Here is a 16,816-nt window from a genome sequence, read left to right on the forward strand (position 1 = left end):
CGCTCCGTCGGGGCTGAAACCCCTCCGTGAAGCCGAAAAGCACTGTGTCGGGGCTGAAACCCCTCGGTGAAGCCGAAAAGCACTGTGTCGGGGTTGAAACCCCTCCGTGAAGCCGAAAAGCACTGTGTCGGGGCTGAAACCCCTCCGTGAAGCCGAAAAGCACTGTGTCGGGGCTGAAACCCCTCCGTGAAGCCGAAAAGCACTGTGTCAGGGCTGAAACCCCTCCGTGAAGCCGAAAAGCACTGCGTCGGGGCTGAAACCCCTCCGTGAAGCCGAAAAGCACTGCGTCGGGGCTGAAACCACTCCGTGAAGCCGAAAAGCACTGTGTCGGGGCTGAAACCCCTCCGTGAAGCCGAAAAGCACTCCGTCGGGGTTGAAACCACTCCGCCGAGCCGAAAAGCACTGCGTCGGGGCTGAAACCACTCCGCCAGGGCCAAATCCACTCGGTCAGGGCTGAAACCACTCCATCAAACCTAAAAGCACTGCATCAGGCCGAAAACCACTCCGTCGGGGCTGAAACCACCGTGCCAGGGCCAAAACCAGTCTGCCAAGCCTAAGACCACTGCGTCAGGGCGATAACCACTCCGCCGAGCCTAAAACAACTCCGTCGGGGCCAAAACCACTCGGCTGACCTTAAAACCACTCCATCAAGCCTAAAAGCACTGCGTCGGGGCAGAAACTGCTCCGTCAGGCTGAAAACCACTCCGCCGCGCCTGAAACCACTGCGTCAGGGCAGAAGCCACTCCGTGGTTGCTGAAAACACTCCGCCGAGCCTAAAACCACTCCGCCAGGGCCAAAACCACTCCGTCGGGGCTGAAACCACACCGCCAGGGCCAAAACCACTGCGTCAGGCCTAAAACCACTCCGCTGAGGCTAAAACCACTGCGTCGGGGCTGAAACCACTCCGCCGAGGCCAAAACCACTCTGTAGGGGCTGAAACCACTCCGCCAAGCCTAAAAGCAGTGCGTCGGTGCTGAAACCACTCCGCCGACCCTAAAAGCACTCCGTCGGGGCTGAAACCACTCCGCCGAGCCTAAAACCACTCCGTCGGAGCCAAAATCACTCCACAAAGCCTAATACCACTCCGTCAGGGCTGAAACCACTGCGTCAGCCCTAAAACCACTGCGTCGGGGCTGAAACGACTCCAGAAAGCCGAAAAGCACTCCGTTGGTGCTGAAACCACTCCACCAGGGCCAGAACTACTCCACCGATCCGAGAATGGGCAGCCTGCGCGTGTCGTAGACTAGGGAACCTCCGTTTGCCTTTTGGCGCCTCGGGGCAGCCTCGGAGTGTCGTTGTAGGAGGCCGGAGAGCCTCCACATACCTTTTGGTTCGGCCAGGCAGCCTCCACGTGCCTTTGTGAGCGTCCGGGCAGCCTCCGCAGGCCTTTGGGTGCGGCCGGGCAGCCTCGGAGTGTCGTTCTAGCAGGCTGGGGAGCCTCCACGTGTCTTTCTAGGAGAGCGGGCAGCCTCGGAGTGTGGTTGTAGGAGAGCGGGCAGCCTCGCAGTGTGGTTGTAGGAGGCCGGGAAAGCTTCACGTGCCTTTGGGTGCAGCTGGGCGGCCTCCGTGCGCCTTTGGGTGCGGCTGGGCAGCCTCTGAGTGTGGTTGCAGGAGACTAGGGAGCCTCCACTTGTCTTTCGGTCCGGCCAGGCAGCCTGCCAGTGTGATTCCAGGAGAGCGGGCAGCCTCCGAGTATCGTTCGGGGAGGCCGGGGAGCCTCCGCGTGCCTTTCTGTGCAGCCGGGGAGCCTCCTCCTACCTTTGGGTACGGCCGGGCAGCCTCGGAGTGTCAGTCTAGGAGGCCGGGTAGTCTCCGCGTGTCGTTCGAGGAGGCCGGGGAGCCTCCGCGTGCCTTTGGGTGCGGCCAGAGATCCTGTGCGTGTCTTTAGGTGTGGCCGGGGAGGCTCCGCATATGTTTCGGTACGTCCGGGCAGCCTTTGAGCGTCATTGTAGGAGAGCGGACAACCTCCGTGTGCCTTTGGGTACGTCCAAGCAGCCTCAGAGTGTTGTTGTAGGAGGCCGAGCAGCCTCGGCGTGTCGGTCTAGTGGAGCGGGCAGCCTCTGCGTGTGGTTGTAGGAGACTGAGCAGCGTCTGAGTGTCGTTTTAGGAAGCCGGTTAGCCACTGTGTGTCTTTTGGTAGGGCCGGACAGCATCTGAATGGGGTTCAAGCAGAGCGGGGAGCCTCCGAGTGTCATTGTAGGAGGCCAGGCAGCCTCCACGTGCCTTTGTGAGCGTCTGGGCAGCCTCCACGTGCCTTTGGGTGCAGCCGGGCAGCCTCCGAGTGTTGTTCTAGGAGAGCGGGCAGCATCCTCGTGCCTTTGTGTGTGCGGCCGGGCAGCCAGGAAGCCTTGGCGTGTCGTTGTAGGAGAGCAGGCAGCCTCGGCGTGTCGTTGTAGGAGAGCAGGTAGCCTCTGAGTGTCGTTCTAGGAGGCCAGGCAGCCTCTGAGTGTCGTTCTAGGAGGCCAGGCAGCCTCTGAGTGTCGTTCTAGGAGGCCAGGCAGCCTCTGAGTGTCGTTGTAGGAGGCCAGGCAGCCTCGGCGTGTCATTCTAGGAGAGCGGGGAGCCTCCGCGTGTCGTTGCAGGAAACCGAGCAGCGTCCACGAACCTTGCAGTGTGGCCAGGGAGCGTCCGAGTATCGTTGTAGGAGAGCGGGCAGCATCCGCGTGCCCTTGGGTGCGGCCAGGCAGCCTCCGCGTGTCGTTCGAGGAGGCCGGGCAGCCTCCGCGTTCCTTTTGGTGCGGCTGGGGAGCCTCTGCCTGCCTTTCAGTGCGGCCAGGGAGCCTGCGAGTGTCATCCTAAGAGGCCGAGGAGCCTCTAAATGTCGTTCTAGGAAGCTGAGGAGCCTCCGAGTGTCGTTCTAGGAGACCAGGGAGCCTCCGTGTGCCTTTGGGTGCGACCAGGGAGCCTGCACGTGTCGTTCTAGGAAGCTGAGGAGCCTCCGCGTGTCGTTCTAGGAAGCCAGGAAACGTGCACGTGCGTTTGGGTGCAGCTGGGCAACCTGCGAGTGTTGTTCTAGGAGACCGGGCAGCCTCGGAGCGTCATTCTTGGAAGCCAGGCAGCCTCCGAGTGTCATTTCAGTCGACCGGTCCGGCTCCGCGTGCCTTTGGGTGCGGCCGTGCAGCCTCTGAACTTCGTTCTAGAGACCGGGGAGCCTCGGAGCGTTGTTCTAGGAAGCGGAGGATCCTCTGTGTGCTTTTTGGAGCAGCCGGGGAGCATCTAGTTTTGTTCTAGGAAGCCGGGTATCCTCCGTGTGCCTTTGGGTGCGGCCAGAGAGCCTCCTCGTCCCTTTCGGTGCAGCCGGGGAGCCTGTGCATGTCGTTCTAGGAGAGTGGGCAGCATCCGAGTGTCGCCTTCGAGTCAGGGGAGCATCCGCGTGTCGTCGTAGGAGACCGGGCAGCTTCCGAGGATCGTCGTAGGAGACCGGGCAGCCTCGGAGTGTCGTTGTAGGAGGCTGAGGAGCCTCCGACTGCCTTTGGGTGCGGCCAGAGAGCCTCCGAGTGTCGTTCTACAAGATGGGGGAGCGTCAGAGTGTCGTTCTGGTGAGTTGGGGATCCTCCGCGCGCCTTCGAGTGCAGCCGTGGAGCCTCCGCGTGCCTTTGGGTGCGGCCTGGACAGCTTCGTATCAGGCTCTGCGTGCTCGGACGGCCTTGTGGCAGGCTCTGCAGGCTTGGGCGAGCTTGGAGGGGCTCTGCGGTCTCATTCGGGTTCTTTTGGAGGTGGCCGAGGCCCTCCGTGTGCCCTCCGGGGTGCCGCACACTCCTGGGGGTGGTTTTTGGCCCCATCCCAGCCCCCTTGGTCTGTCTGTTGTGGTGCCTCTGAGTCATTTGGTGCCTTTTGGGGCACCTGTGACCCCTCGGGGTAGCTTTGGGGGGTGCCCAGACCCCATGTTGTGCTTTTGTGTCATCCGTGACCCCTCGGTGTGCGTTTGTGCCCGCCGCAGGGCTCTTCAGGTGCCCCGTGGTGCTGCCCAGACCCGTCGCTGCCCCTCTGGGGACGCCCCAGAGCCCTCGTGGTGCCCGCTGGTGCTCCCCAGGGCATTCGGTGTGCCTCTGGGTGCTGCGCTGGCGTCTTGGGGGCCTTTGGGGGTGGCCCGGCCGTATGGGTGTGCTCTGGGAGGGCAGCCGGAGCCCTGGGTGTGCTTTGTGGTGTCCGCTGGGTGCCTTGGTGTGGGGTCGGTGGCTGCCTGGAGGCGTTTGTGGTGCCGTTAGGGTTGCCGGTGGCCCTTGGAAGGGGGTTGGGGCGCTCGTCGGAGGCCTCGTGGCCCCTTTGGGGGTGTCCTGGGCCCTCGGGGGTGTCTTTTGGTGCTGGCCAGGGCTTGTGAGGTGCGTGTGGTTGCTCGCAGAGGCCTGGCTGTGCCTTGTGGTGCCTCTGCGGCCCCTGGTTGTGGCTCTCCTGGTGGCCCAGGGAGCTCGGTGGGCGTGTTGGTGCGTCGCGGGTGCCTGCCCGTGCCTTTTGGTGCGCCCAGGGCCCTCGGGGTGCGTGGAGGGGGGGCCCGCAGTGCCCTCAGGGTGCGTGTGGGTGTGCCGTGGAGATGTCTGGTGGGCCTCTTGGGGTGCTTAGAGGTGCTGAGGGTGCCTTTTGGTGTGCGCTGGGCCCCTTGGTGTGGCTTTTGGGGCAGCCCAGGGCTGTGGATGTGGCTTTTGGGGCACCGCAGAGCCATGTCGTGTGCTTGTTGGTAGGTCCCAGGCGGGTTGTTGTGGCTTTTGGGGTGCCCCTGGCCCCACGTTGGGCCTTTCGGAGAGGCCTGGCGCCCTCAGCAGTTTTCTCCTGCTGCCCCGGGCTCCTCGGTGGGCGTTTCGGAGCAGCCTGAGCCCCGAGTGGGGCTGTGGGTGCTCCCCGGTGCCCCCGTTGCGCGTTTGGGGCTGCCCTGGAGCCCACGGTGTCACTTTTGGCGCCCCGCAGAGTGTTTGCCGCGTCTTTCAGGGCTTTCCTGGCCTCTCGCTGTGCTGCTCGGGCCACGCGGACCCCCCGGTGTTTCTTTTGGAGTGCCTCAGCCCCTCGGTGTGCCGTCCGGGGTGCCCGGGGCCCCTTGGTGTGCTTTTTGGGGGCCCCTAGACCCCTTGGTGTGCTTTTCAGTGCCTGCTGGTCCCCTTGCTGTGCCTTTTGGTGCGCCCCAGAGCTCGGGATGCGGCTTTTGGGGCACCGCAGACCCATTTCTTGTCCTTTTAGGTATGTCCTGGACCTGTTGGTGTGTATTTTGGGGTGTCTTAGCCCCCTCGGAGTGCCTTTCCTTGCACCCCAGAGCAATGGGGGGGGTGCCTTGTGTGGTGCTCTGCTTCCCCCAAGTGCCTTTCAGGGTGCCCCTGGACCCTCAGTGTGGCTTTGGGGGCACCCTGCACCCCTAGGAGGTGCCTTTTGGGGCACCCCAGAGCACTTGGGGTGCTCTTCAGGGTGCTCTAGCCACCTCGGGTGCTTTTCCTGGAGCCCCGCTGTAGCTCTTTGAGAGCCCTCTAGGCTTCGGGTTGCCTTTTGAAGCGTCTGAGATGTTTCTGCTCGCCTGTGGGGATGTGCTGGAGCCCTGGGGTTTGCTTTTTGGCTCCCCAGAGCCTTGGGGGTGGTTTGTTTGTTTGTTTGTTTGTGTTTTTCCCCTTCCAGAGCACCTCGGAGCCCTCCGTTTGGTTCCTCGGCCCGCCGCTCGCTTCTCCGTGCGCCCCGGCTCCTCGGTTTGCCTTTTGGAGCACCCTCGATGCTTGGATTGTCTTGTGGGGCACCCCAGAGCCCCCCCCCCCAACACTGCACCCCGCTGGCTTCACCCCAGCCAGGCGGGGAGGGGCTCGTGCAGCACCTGCAGGCAGGCAGGAGGCAGAGGAGTTTGGCAGCGATCCCCTTGCCCTGCCCAGCACCAGGAGGAGGAAGAGGAGGGAGCCGCGGTCCTGTGCCCGCGGAGCCCTCTCCGGCCGGGCAGCGCCCAGCAGCTCAGCCGTCAGCAGCCGGGCAGAGGACGGGCCACCAAGGGCTCTTGTCTTTCCCTTGCAGCCCGCCCGGCCCTGCGGCAGCGCCAGCGGAGTCAGCAAGACGGCCGGGCCCGGCCCCCAGCCCCCAGGGACCCGATCCCGGAGCCCAAGGGGGAGAGCAGCCTCCTCTCCAGGGAGAGCAGCGTTGCCGGCCCGGCCGGGCCCCCAGGCGGTGGAGAAAGCAGCCACGGCCGCTGCGGGGCCATCTAGGTCCCCGGGGCCCCGACCTTTCCGCGGCTGGACGTGGGCGTTCCTCGTGACAGCCAAGGTTTGGGCGTCAACTCGGCTGGGGGCACGTGGCCGAGCAGCGAGGGCGCCCCAGGCACAGCGAGGCCGCGGCGCTTTTTTGCCCCGAGCAGCTCCCTGGAGTGGGAGCGGCTCCAGTGGGGCCAGGCCTGCCCCTGCCCCCCGGGGGAGCCGGGCGGGTCGAGGCCGGCCCCCGACACCCACCCCTGCCCTTAAAGGCAGGCTTGGGAGACTGTCAGAGTCTTCAAGCCTCAGGGTGCTCTTCAAGTAGCTTGGAGGTCCTTAATTTCTTCCCAAGTCCCTCAGTGTAACTGGAAGACCAACCTCAGGGACTCAGCCCACCTGGGAGACCTCTCTTCTGCAGGGCTCCCAGGTCAGCTGCGTTCCTTACAAGTCCCTAGGGGCTGTCAGAGTCTTAAAGTCTCTGGGGGCTCTGAAGGGAACCAGGAGGCACTGAGGAAGACATTAAGGAGCTCCAAGTACCTGGAAGACCAACCTCAGGGAGTCCGCCCACCTGGGAGACCTTTCTTCTTCAGGTCTCCCAGTTGGGCTGAGTCCCTGAGGTGGTTCTTCCAGTAACTTGGAGAGCCCCCAGAGACTTGAAGACTCTGAAAGTCTCCCAGCCCTGCCTTTAAGGGCAGTGGTGGGCGTCGGGGGCAGGCCTGGACCCGATTGGCTCCCCCGGGGGGCAGGGGCCGGCCTGGCCCAATGGGGGCCCTGGAGGCCCCTGGGCTCCCTAGCCTAAGAGACTTGTGTGGGGACAGAAATTCAGCAAGGCTTTTTTGCCCCCACACAAGTCTCTTAGGCTAGGGAGCCCAGGGGCCTCCAGGGCCCCCATTGGCTCCCGGGGGGGGGGTGTGGCCCAATGGGGGCCAGGCCTGGCCCCCACGCCCCCCACTGCCCTTAAAGGCAAGGTGGAGAGGCTTTAAGGCTCTTCAAGTCTCTGGGGGCTCCTTCAGTTCCATGAAGAGCCCCCAGAGACTTGAAGAGCCTTAAAGCCTCTCCACCTTGCCTTTAAGGGCAGCAGGGGCAGGCCTCAGCCCAGACCCCCCCACTCCCCAGCCTCAGGGCTTTGGTGGGGGCACAAAAAAGCCCTGCCCAGCGGCTGCCCCCACACAAAGCCCTGAGGCCAAGGAGCGCTCGCTGCTCCCTCGTCGCCCCGGCCTTCCCCGCGGCCTCCCGGGCTGGAGCTGGGCTGCCAGGGCCCCTGCTCAAAGGAAGGGCCAACCTGGGGGCCAGGAGAAACAGCCCCTTGGGACAGGAGCTCTCACCTACGGCAGCGAGATGGCCCCGGCTGCCGGCTGCCCCCTCTCCGCTCCAGCGCTGCAGCCAGGAGCTCTTCCCCGAGCAGGGAGAACGCAGCCTTCGGCAAGCTGCGAGCAGGCGTGAACAGAGACCGCGCACAGAACACAGCACGTGGCACCTCGCCTCAGCTGGGGCTCGCGCCAAGTTTTATTGCCCAGAGCCCAAACACCTTCGCGCGGTGCCACCGTGCCCGAGTCCCACTTGGCGCTTCCTGGGGAGCAGGACGAGCTGGCAGGCGCAGGCCGCCTTCCTGCTGTGGCAGCTCCTGGAGGGGTGCGTGAAGGCCAAAGCCGGATTCTTGCTCCTTCGGGTGGTGAGGGGGGTCTCTGGGAAAGCAGGTCACTTCCTCAGTGCAGCTGGAGTCTGAAGCTGGGGCCCCAAAGAGCTGCGGGAGGGGTGGGCAAGAGACGAAAGAGCAGCTCTTGCCAGCAACCAGCACCTAGGAAAACAAAACAGAGCTCTTAAGAAAGAGCAGGACCAGGCACTTTCCCCTCTCTCAACACTCGGGCCCGACCCCGCGTCCCCCCCGGGGAGCGGGCGCTGGGGCTCTGCGCGCTGCGGCTCTGCCTTCTGGCCTTCAGTGCATCCACAGAGCACGGCTCCTGCTGAAAACAGAGCAGAAACGCACACAACTAGTGGCCCCAAATATGAAAAAACAATACTACTACTAATAATGAAATAAATCAAAACCAGAGCCATAGCTTGTCTGGCACCTACCAGGCCTCAAAGGTCTCGGAAGGAGCCCGAGCGCCGCTGCTCTCTGCGCGGTGCCAGGGATGGGCAAAACGCCTCTTCCTCCCATACGCAGCTCAGGCCCATTTCTCCTCCTCCTTCGCGTGCAAGGCGACAGCGCTGAACACCAAGAGGCCTGCCTTCAGGGAGAAGGCGCCGGCACAGTACAGAAATGCCGAGGGGACACAACGTTCCTACTGCGTGGGCTGCAGGGGACGCCCAGACACCTAGAAAAGGAGAGACCCTCTCTCGAGTCTGGCACTGCACCACAACACAGCAACAGCATCTCTTGCACACAACTCACACTCCCTCTCCTCTTTAGTGCCCCTTGCTTCACTAAAAAGGCAAGGGAGCTCCAACAACTCCAAAAAGCAAAGCCAAAGAGAAGCAAGTCCAAAGTCCTCCAGCCCCTCGTACGCTCCAGGACACTGCAGCCCAGTCAGAGCTGTCCCAGAGAGCCCCTTCCCCTGGCACAAGACGTTCCCACCGGCCTTACCTGCGGAGAGGAGCCCCGGGGAGCGTAACCCAGTCGGTCATGACCTACTGGGAACTGAAACACCCCACAGCCCTCCGGCAGCGGGAGCTGCACGCCCCAGTTGCCCCCGCAGACAGACAAAGCGGCCACGTTGAGCTGAGCCAGGCAACAGAAAACACAACCGAGAAACACAACCGAGCTCTCAGTGAGCACATCAGCTCTCAGCAGCCACAAAGGAAGCAGACAGAGATCTTGCAGAGACAGGACACAGCTCCCACTACGCTTCTCAGCTCCCCAGGCAGCTGAAACCCCAAAACAGCCTCGCCAGTAAAACACATCTTCTACTTATACGCTTCACAGGCAAGGAGATGGTTTTTCCCCCTGGCCAAATGATACGCTCTGATTCCACTTTCTACAGCAAAGGCTGAAAGCTCTGCACGGGCAGACAGACAGACAAGGAAGGACCCCGCGCCAGCGCCACCACACGCCGCGCCACCACCAGGCTCCAGCGGCTCCCACAGGGCTGGGAACCAGCCTGCCAACACCCGCCCCCGAAGAAAGCCCGAGGGAGGGCGGCAGCCGCGCTGGAAACCTGCCGCCCCCGGCAGCGGACGAGCCCCCGGCGGGGCGGGAAGCGCCACCCGGCCGCCTCGGGGCCGCCAGGGAAGCCCTTGCCCGAGCGCTGCCCCCTCCCCGGCGCTCCGGACAGCCCGGCTGCCGGCTGCCAACGCTCCCTCCTCCGGCGCCGCCCGCAGCCCGCCGGGCACTCGCTGCACGGGCCGGCAAACAGCGCCCGCAGACACCCAGCGCTCCGCTGCCGGCGCTCGCTCCTCCGCGCCGCCCGCCGGTGCTGCCAGCAGCTCGCGGCCGGCACCATCGCGCACGTCCCGCTCGGTCCCGCCGCGCTGCCAACGGCGCTGCCACAACCGTTGCGCGTTGCCCAGGCGAGAGCGACCGGCCGCCCCGACCGCCTCCCCGCGCCCGGCCCGGCCCCCCCGCCGCCCCCGAGCCCGGCTGCGCCACGACCCGCCGCGCGTCCCGCAGCCTGCCGCTCTCCAGCAGCGCCGCGCCACCGCACCACACAGGACGCGACGCGACGCGACGCGACGGGACCCGGCCGCCGCCGCCAGGCGCCACCACACAGCCGGCCACCCCGCCGCCATCTTCGCCGCCGGCCGCTCGCTCCCCCCACCCCCGGCCAGAGGCGGGAGCGGGGCGCCAATCAGCGGCGGGCGGCGCGCAGGCGCCCTCCAATGGCCGAGAGGCAGCTGGCCCGGCCGGCCAATCCCCGCGGCGGCCCGGGCGGAGGGCGGGAGGGAGCGGAGAGAGGCCGGAGATGGCGTCCGGCGGCCGTGGGCGCCGCCGAGCGGGCGGGCGGGCGGCGGGGCGGGGTCTGCCGGCGCCAGGGACGCGGTCCCCGCTGTCCCCCCTCAGTGTCCCCCTCGCTGTCCCCCCTCAGTGTCCTCCCGCCCGTCGCCGCCCGGTCGGCTGTCGCCGGCGGCAGAGGGCAGCGGGGAGGGCAGGCGCCGTGCGCGGGCAGGGCAGGGGCTGCGGGCAGGGCAGGCAGGAAGCGGCGCTGCCTCGTGTGACCCACGTCGAGGCCCCGCCGAGCTCCTCCCGGCCCGGGTCGCCCCCGACGGGCTCGCCCGGTCCCAGGCCGCTCTCCCCCAGCTCATACAGTCCTGCCCAGGCTCGTGCGGGCTTGCGCGGAGCTTGTCCAGCCCCTCGTCCAGCCCGAGGGGCTCCTACGGCCCCGCACGGGTCTCCGCGGGCTTGTGTAGTCCCGCGCTGAGCTCGGGGGGGCCCGCGCCCGGCTCCACAGAGTCACAGCATGGTTGAGGTTGGCAGGGACCTCTGGAGATCATCTAGTCCAACCCCCCTGCTCCAGCAGGCTCCTCTAGAGCGTATTGCCCAGGATCGCATCCAGTCGGGTTTTGAATGTCTCCAGCGAAGGAGACTCCACCACCTCTCTGGGCAACCTGTGCCAGTGCTCACTCACCCTCACAGTCGAGAAGTTTTTCCTCAGGTTCAGGTGGACCTGCCTGTGCTTCAGTTTGTGCCCGTTGCCTCTTGTCCTGTCACTGGGCACCACGGAGAAGAGACCGGCCTCAAACTCTTGAACCCCCCCCCACCCTTCAGATACTTGCACACATTGATGAGATCGCCTCTCAGTCTTCTCTTCTCCAGGCTCAACAGGCCCAGCTCTCGCAGCCTTTCTGCAGAGGAGAGATGCTCCAGTCCCCTCATCCTCTTTGCAGCCCTCCGCTGGACTCTCTCCAGGAGTGCCATGTCTCTCTTGTCCTGGGGAGCCCACAACTGCACCCAGGACTCCAGGGGAGGCCTCCTCCCCAGGGCTGAGGAGAGGGGCAGCATCACCTCCCTCCACCTGCTGGCAACACTCTTCCTCAGGCACCCCAGGATCCCATTGGCCTCCTTGGCCACAAGGGCACACTGCTGCCTCATGCTTCACTTGTTGCCCACCAGCACTCCCAGGTCCTTCTCTGCAGAGCTGCTTGCCAGCAGGTCAACCCCCAGCCTGTCCTGCTGCCTGGGCTTCTTCCTCCCTAGGTGCAGCACCTTGTGCTTGCCTATGTTGAACTTCATGAGGTTCCTCTCCGCCCAGCTCTCCAGCCTGCCCAGGTCCCTCTCCATGGCAGCACAGTCTTCTGGCGTGTCAGCCTCTCCCCCCAGTTTAGTATCATCAGCAAACTTGCTGAGGGTGCACTCTGTGCCTTCCTCCAGGTCATTGATGAATACATTGAACAAGACTGGACCCAGGACTGACCCCCGGGGGACACCGCTAGCTGCAGGCCTCCAACTAGACTCTGCGCCACTGACCACAACCCTCGGCGCTTGGCCATCCAGCCAGTTCTCAGTCCACCTCACCAGCCACTCATCTAACCCCCACTTCCTGAGTTTACCTGGGAGGATGTGATGGGAGACAGTGTCAAAAGCCTACGAGTTTCTATGGGCCTGAACAGGGCTCGTACGGGCCTGTGCTGAGGTCATACAGGTTCGTGCCAGGCCCTGCAGGCTCATTTGCGTCCATGCTGGGCTCTGCAGGGTCCTACGGGCCCCCACAGGGCTCCCTGGGCGCGTACGGACCCACATGGGGCTCTATGGGCTCATCCAGGCCCCCACTGCGCTGGTGCGGGTCCCTGCCGGGCCCTAGGGGCTTGTGCAGACTTGTGCTGGGCCCTCCAGGCTCCTATGGGCCTGTGCCAAGCTCGTACAGGCCCGTGCCAGGCTCTACAGGCTTCTAAGAGCCTGAACGGGGCTCTAGGGGCTTGTACAGCCCCATGCCAAGCTCACATGGGCTTGTGCCAGGCCCTGCAGGCTTGTACGAGCCCTTGCTGGGCTCTGCAGGCTCGTACAGACCCCCACGGGACTCCACGGGCTCATAGGGGCCCATGCCAAGCTCGTAGGAGCCTGCGCCAGGCCCTAGGGGCTCGTATGGGCCCTTGCCAGGCTCTGTGGACTTCTATGGGCCTGCACGGGGCTCTGTGGACTCATACAGAGCTGTTTGGGGCTGTATGGGCTTGTACGCCCCCATGCTGAGCACATATGGGCCCGTGCCGAGCTCTGTGGGCTGGTACGGTCCTGCACAGCGCTCTACGGGCTCGTACGAGCCCACACCAGGCTCTGTGGGCTCGTACTGGCTCACACTGAGCTTGTTCAGGTCAATGCCAGGCCCTGTGGGCTGGTACGGGCCCGCACTGGGCCCTAGGGACTCCAACGGACTCGTGCTGGGCCCTACGGGCTCATACGGGACCGCTCCGAGTTCGTGCGGGCCCGTGCCGGGCTCTCTGAGCTAGTATCAGTTTGCCGTTATCTTTGCTGCCTTACATCTGCCTTAGGCCTCCTCGCTGCAGTCTTTCTCCTTTCCCTTCCTCCCCTTAGACACGTCCTGTGTGGTTTCCAAGACATGTTAACCCCATCTTCTGTGCCCATAACTGAGGCTCGAAAGGAAGGCAGACAGCAGGAAAGGAAGGCAAAAGGAAAAGAGCGGCTTTTTGATAGGAAGCCGACAGTCTTAAAACCCATTAGGCTAGTAACTGGGGTGGAGTTATCTCATCTAACTTTAGGAAGCCAAACTTAAGGTCTGAACTGCTTCTCCGGGCTCCCTCCCTAGGCTGTGGAGAAAAACGGGCCCTTCCAGAGAGCCCTTCACCCAATCGATCCCAGAGAGCGGTGGCACTGCAGAAGGACTGCACGTCTCTAGCCGTTATGTCTGCCACCGGAGGAAAATGATAATCCTGTCTAAATGTAGTCTCACGTGTGCAAGGGGTGTATCAAAGCATCTGGAAAGGACTCTCACCACGTGGTGAGCCGAAATCCCGAATTCCAATTGTGACTCTGTGAAATACTGGGGTGCCAGAGGATTTCCTGGAACTGAGAAGGATGTAGAAAAGCATGACCAGACTAGTCAAAGAGATGACCCTTTCCGTTAAAGGAACGGGAGCCTGGAGGAGGGCTCTTCAGGAAGGAAAAGAGACAGCTGAGAGAGGTAGGAGAGAGCTGCCTGGAACGAAGTGCTGTGGGAAAGGGGAACAAGGCAAGTCTCGGTGTCCTTCAACAGCAGCTGGAGCTAGGAGGTGCCATACTTGAAGAGAGAAGAAAAGGAGGTATTCTTTCAGCCCCAAAGGGTTGGAGAATGGAAGCAAATTAAAGGGCGTGCTTGATTTGTGGCCACTTGGAGACAGGAGAGCGAAGTAGAATTGCTGCTCTAACTTGTGCTGCTGTTGTTGTTGGTGGTGCTAGAAACAGATCCCCTCAGGTGAGGCACGGCGACACGAAGAAGTCATTGCCTAGTGAGGAGAACAACAGCTTCTTTGACTACTCCCTCAAGAAAAACATAAAATAAACACACTCCTTTTATTTTGGAAACACTCTCTCGTCTTCTTTTTGCTTCGAGCCTAATTAGGAATAGTAGGAAAAAATGACATCACATTCCCCAAGAAAAAACACTGGTATTTACTGCATTTGTTCCTTTAATGATTGGAGATGGGGGGGGGGGTCTTATTTAGGCTGTGTATTGGCTTTGGTACATCAGGAAAACGGCAGACCAAGCTGACCAAACAGTGTGTGTCCACTTGGCACGTTGTGAATAGCTCTCGAGATAACACTGACCTTAACGACTATGTCCCTAGTGAATAGAAAAGGGCTCCTGCTCACACGCAGTTTTACACACGCACACACCCCCAAATTAAGATGTAAATCTTAAATCCTATCCTGGGGATCATCTTAATTATCTGCATGGCAGACATCTACAGTTATTTTGGATGCCTTAGTGCATCATAGCGAGTGGGGTACCCCAGGGGTCGATACTGGCTTCAATCGTGTTCAAGTTGTTCCTCAGAAACTTGGCTGAAGGGACAGCGTGCACCCTCAGCGAGTTTGCGGCTGTTCTGAACTGGGAGGTATGGTTGCAACCCTGGAGGGTTGTAGCGCCGTTCAGTGGGAGCTCGACAGGCTGGAGAGATGGGCAGAGGGGAAGCTCATGAAGTTCAAGCCAAGGAAGGGCAGAGTCCTGCCCTGCAGGAGAAACACCCTGGTGCAGCAGTACAGGCTGGGGAGTGAGGTGCTGGGAGTGCAGGTGGCCAGCAAGTTGAGCACGAGGCAGCAACGTGCCCTTGTGGCCAAGGCGGCCAACGATCTCCCGGGCTGCAGTAGGCAAAGCATTGGCAGCGGGTTGAGGGCAGTCATCCTCTCCCTCTCCTCAGCCCTGGTGAGGCCTCGCCTGGAGTCCCGGGTGCAGGGGTGGGCTCCCCAATACAAGAGAGACATGGAGCTAGTGCAGTGAGTGCAGCTGAGGGTTCCTCAGATGCTGAAGGGATGGGGGCATAGGAGGAAAGGCTGCGAGAGCTGGGCCTGTTCAGCGTGGAGAAGAGACGACTTGGGGGGGGGGCAAGATCTGACCAATGGGTATAAATATCTGAAGGGAGGGAGTCAAGAGGATGGGGCCAGAGCCTTGTCAGAGGGGCCCACTGACAGGAGGAGAGGCAGTGAGCACAAACTGAAGCACAGGCAGGTCCGTCGGACCATGAGGACAAACGTCTTTGCTGTGGGAGTGACGGAGCGCTGGAACAGGCTGCCCAGCGAGGTCGTGCAGTCCCCATCCGTGGGCATAGTCAAAAGGCATCTGGCTAGGGTGCTGGGCAACCCGCTCTAGGTGACCCTGCTGGAGCAGAGGGGTTGGACTAGATGATCTCCAGAGGTCCCTTCCAACCTCCACCGCTCTGTGAGTCTGTGACCGGAGCCCCATGGAGGCGCAGAGGCAGACAGAGGTGGCCGAGGGGCAGGCAGCCCTGCGCCCCTGAAGGGATGTGCCCTGCCCCTCCCTAGGGCGGCGGGTCACAGCAGGGTCCTTTGTGACCCCATGGCGCCCCATGGTGTTGTTGGGCACCACTATGGCATGAGCAAGGCAGTGTCTGGGAGGATGGCAACAGGAAAGGAAGGAGCACGCAGGGCTGCTGAAGGAGCCCTTGAGCGCGCGATGTCTTTCCCTGTCGCCCCGGGCAGCCCCGCAGTGCGAGGCGTTTCCCCAAGGCACCCCCAGCTCAGACCTGGGTAAGAGGGCTGGGGCTGGGGCTGAGCAGCTCCCCAGGGCCTCAAGGGGGCCCTTGGCCATGGCCATGGCCAGGAGAGGAAGGAGCAGGCAGGGTGATGGGGTGGGGCTGGAGCTAAGGTGCAGGAGAGCTGGCGCCAGGGCCCAGCACACCTGCAGCGGGCAGGGGGACGCCAATGTCCCGCAGGGAACCACCCTCTGCTGGTGGCGTTAGCGAAAGGTTTTCCTTCCAAGAACATCTTGGCAAAGCCTGCGGGCATTTTCCAAATGACACCTTTCGCATGGAAAAACCACAGCCGTGGGCTCGGCCTTCTCCAGCCAGGCTGTCTGCTAAGCCCAGGGGGACAGTGCAACTGTTTCCAGATGCCAGGCCTGGCCTTAGGCTCCTCCATTCCCAACGTCCCCCTTTTCTTCCTCCCTGCAGGATGGAGAGGAGACCTCCCAGGCACCCCCGGGTGGCCTGGGAGAAGAAGGATGGCTCCGTCAGCCGCCCTAGGGTGGCTTTGAAGGAGGAGGAGGAGGATGGACCCCCCAGGCACCCCAGGGTGGCCTGGGAGAAGGAAAAGAAGGATGGCTCCATCAGCTGCCCTAGGGCAGCTTTGAAGGAGGAGGCGGATGGACCCCCCAGGCACCCCCGGGTGGCCTGGGAGAAGAAGGATGGCTCCGTCAGCCGCCCTAGGGTGGCTTTGAAGGAGAAGGAGGAGGATGGACCCCCCAGGCACCCCAGGGTGGCCTGGGAGAAGGGAAAGGATGACGACTCTGTCAGCTGCCCTGAGGTGGCTTTGAAGGAGGAGGACAGATCCCCCAAGCTCCCAAGGGTGGCCTGGGAGGAGGATGAGAAGGATGGCTCCCTCAGCTGCCCTAGGGTGGCTTTGAAGGAGGAGGAGGAGGATGGACCTCCCAGGCACCCAAAGGAAGCCTTGGAGGAGGAGGAGGAGGAGGACGGAGGCCCTTCAGAGAGCCACCCCAGGAGGGCCTGGGAAGAGGAGGAGAAGGAAGAGGACGAGGAGGAAGAGGAGGAGGAGGAGGAGGACGAGGAGGAGGAGGAGGGTGGACCCTCCACCTCCACCAGGGTTGCCTGGGAGGAGGAGGAGGAGGATGGAGGCCCTTCAGGGAGTAGCTCGCAGCCGGAGCAGTGCTCGCTCCAGCCATTGCAGCCAGGTGAGTGAGTGGGCACCCCTGGGCTGGGCAGGACCGGGGGCTGCGAGCCCATAGCTGGGCACAGGCCTCAACTGGTCCCTGTCTCCTGCCAGCCCCGACAGCTCTGCCCACTCTCTTTCTTGGTCACATCTAGGGCAGCTTCTGCCAGGAGAGGAGGAAGCCCTGGGAAGCATGCGCACCTTTCTGCGAAGCGGAGGCAAGGTAACGGCAGGCACTTGTGCCTGGGCTGTGCCTGCATCTCCTGGTGGGTGGCCCCTGCACGTGCAACGCTCAGGCGGCCCCGCAAGGGCTGCTGGCTGTGCAGAGCTGCTCCCGTAGAGGCACGCCACGCACCACTGCGTGGCCGCAAACGCTCCGGTGCTGCTGCCCATGCCT

This window comes from Struthio camelus, chromosome 5 (assembly GCF_040807025.1).
Source record: "Struthio camelus isolate bStrCam1 chromosome 5, bStrCam1.hap1, whole genome shotgun sequence".
Lineage (NCBI taxonomy): Eukaryota > Metazoa > Chordata > Aves > Struthioniformes > Struthionidae > Struthio > Struthio camelus.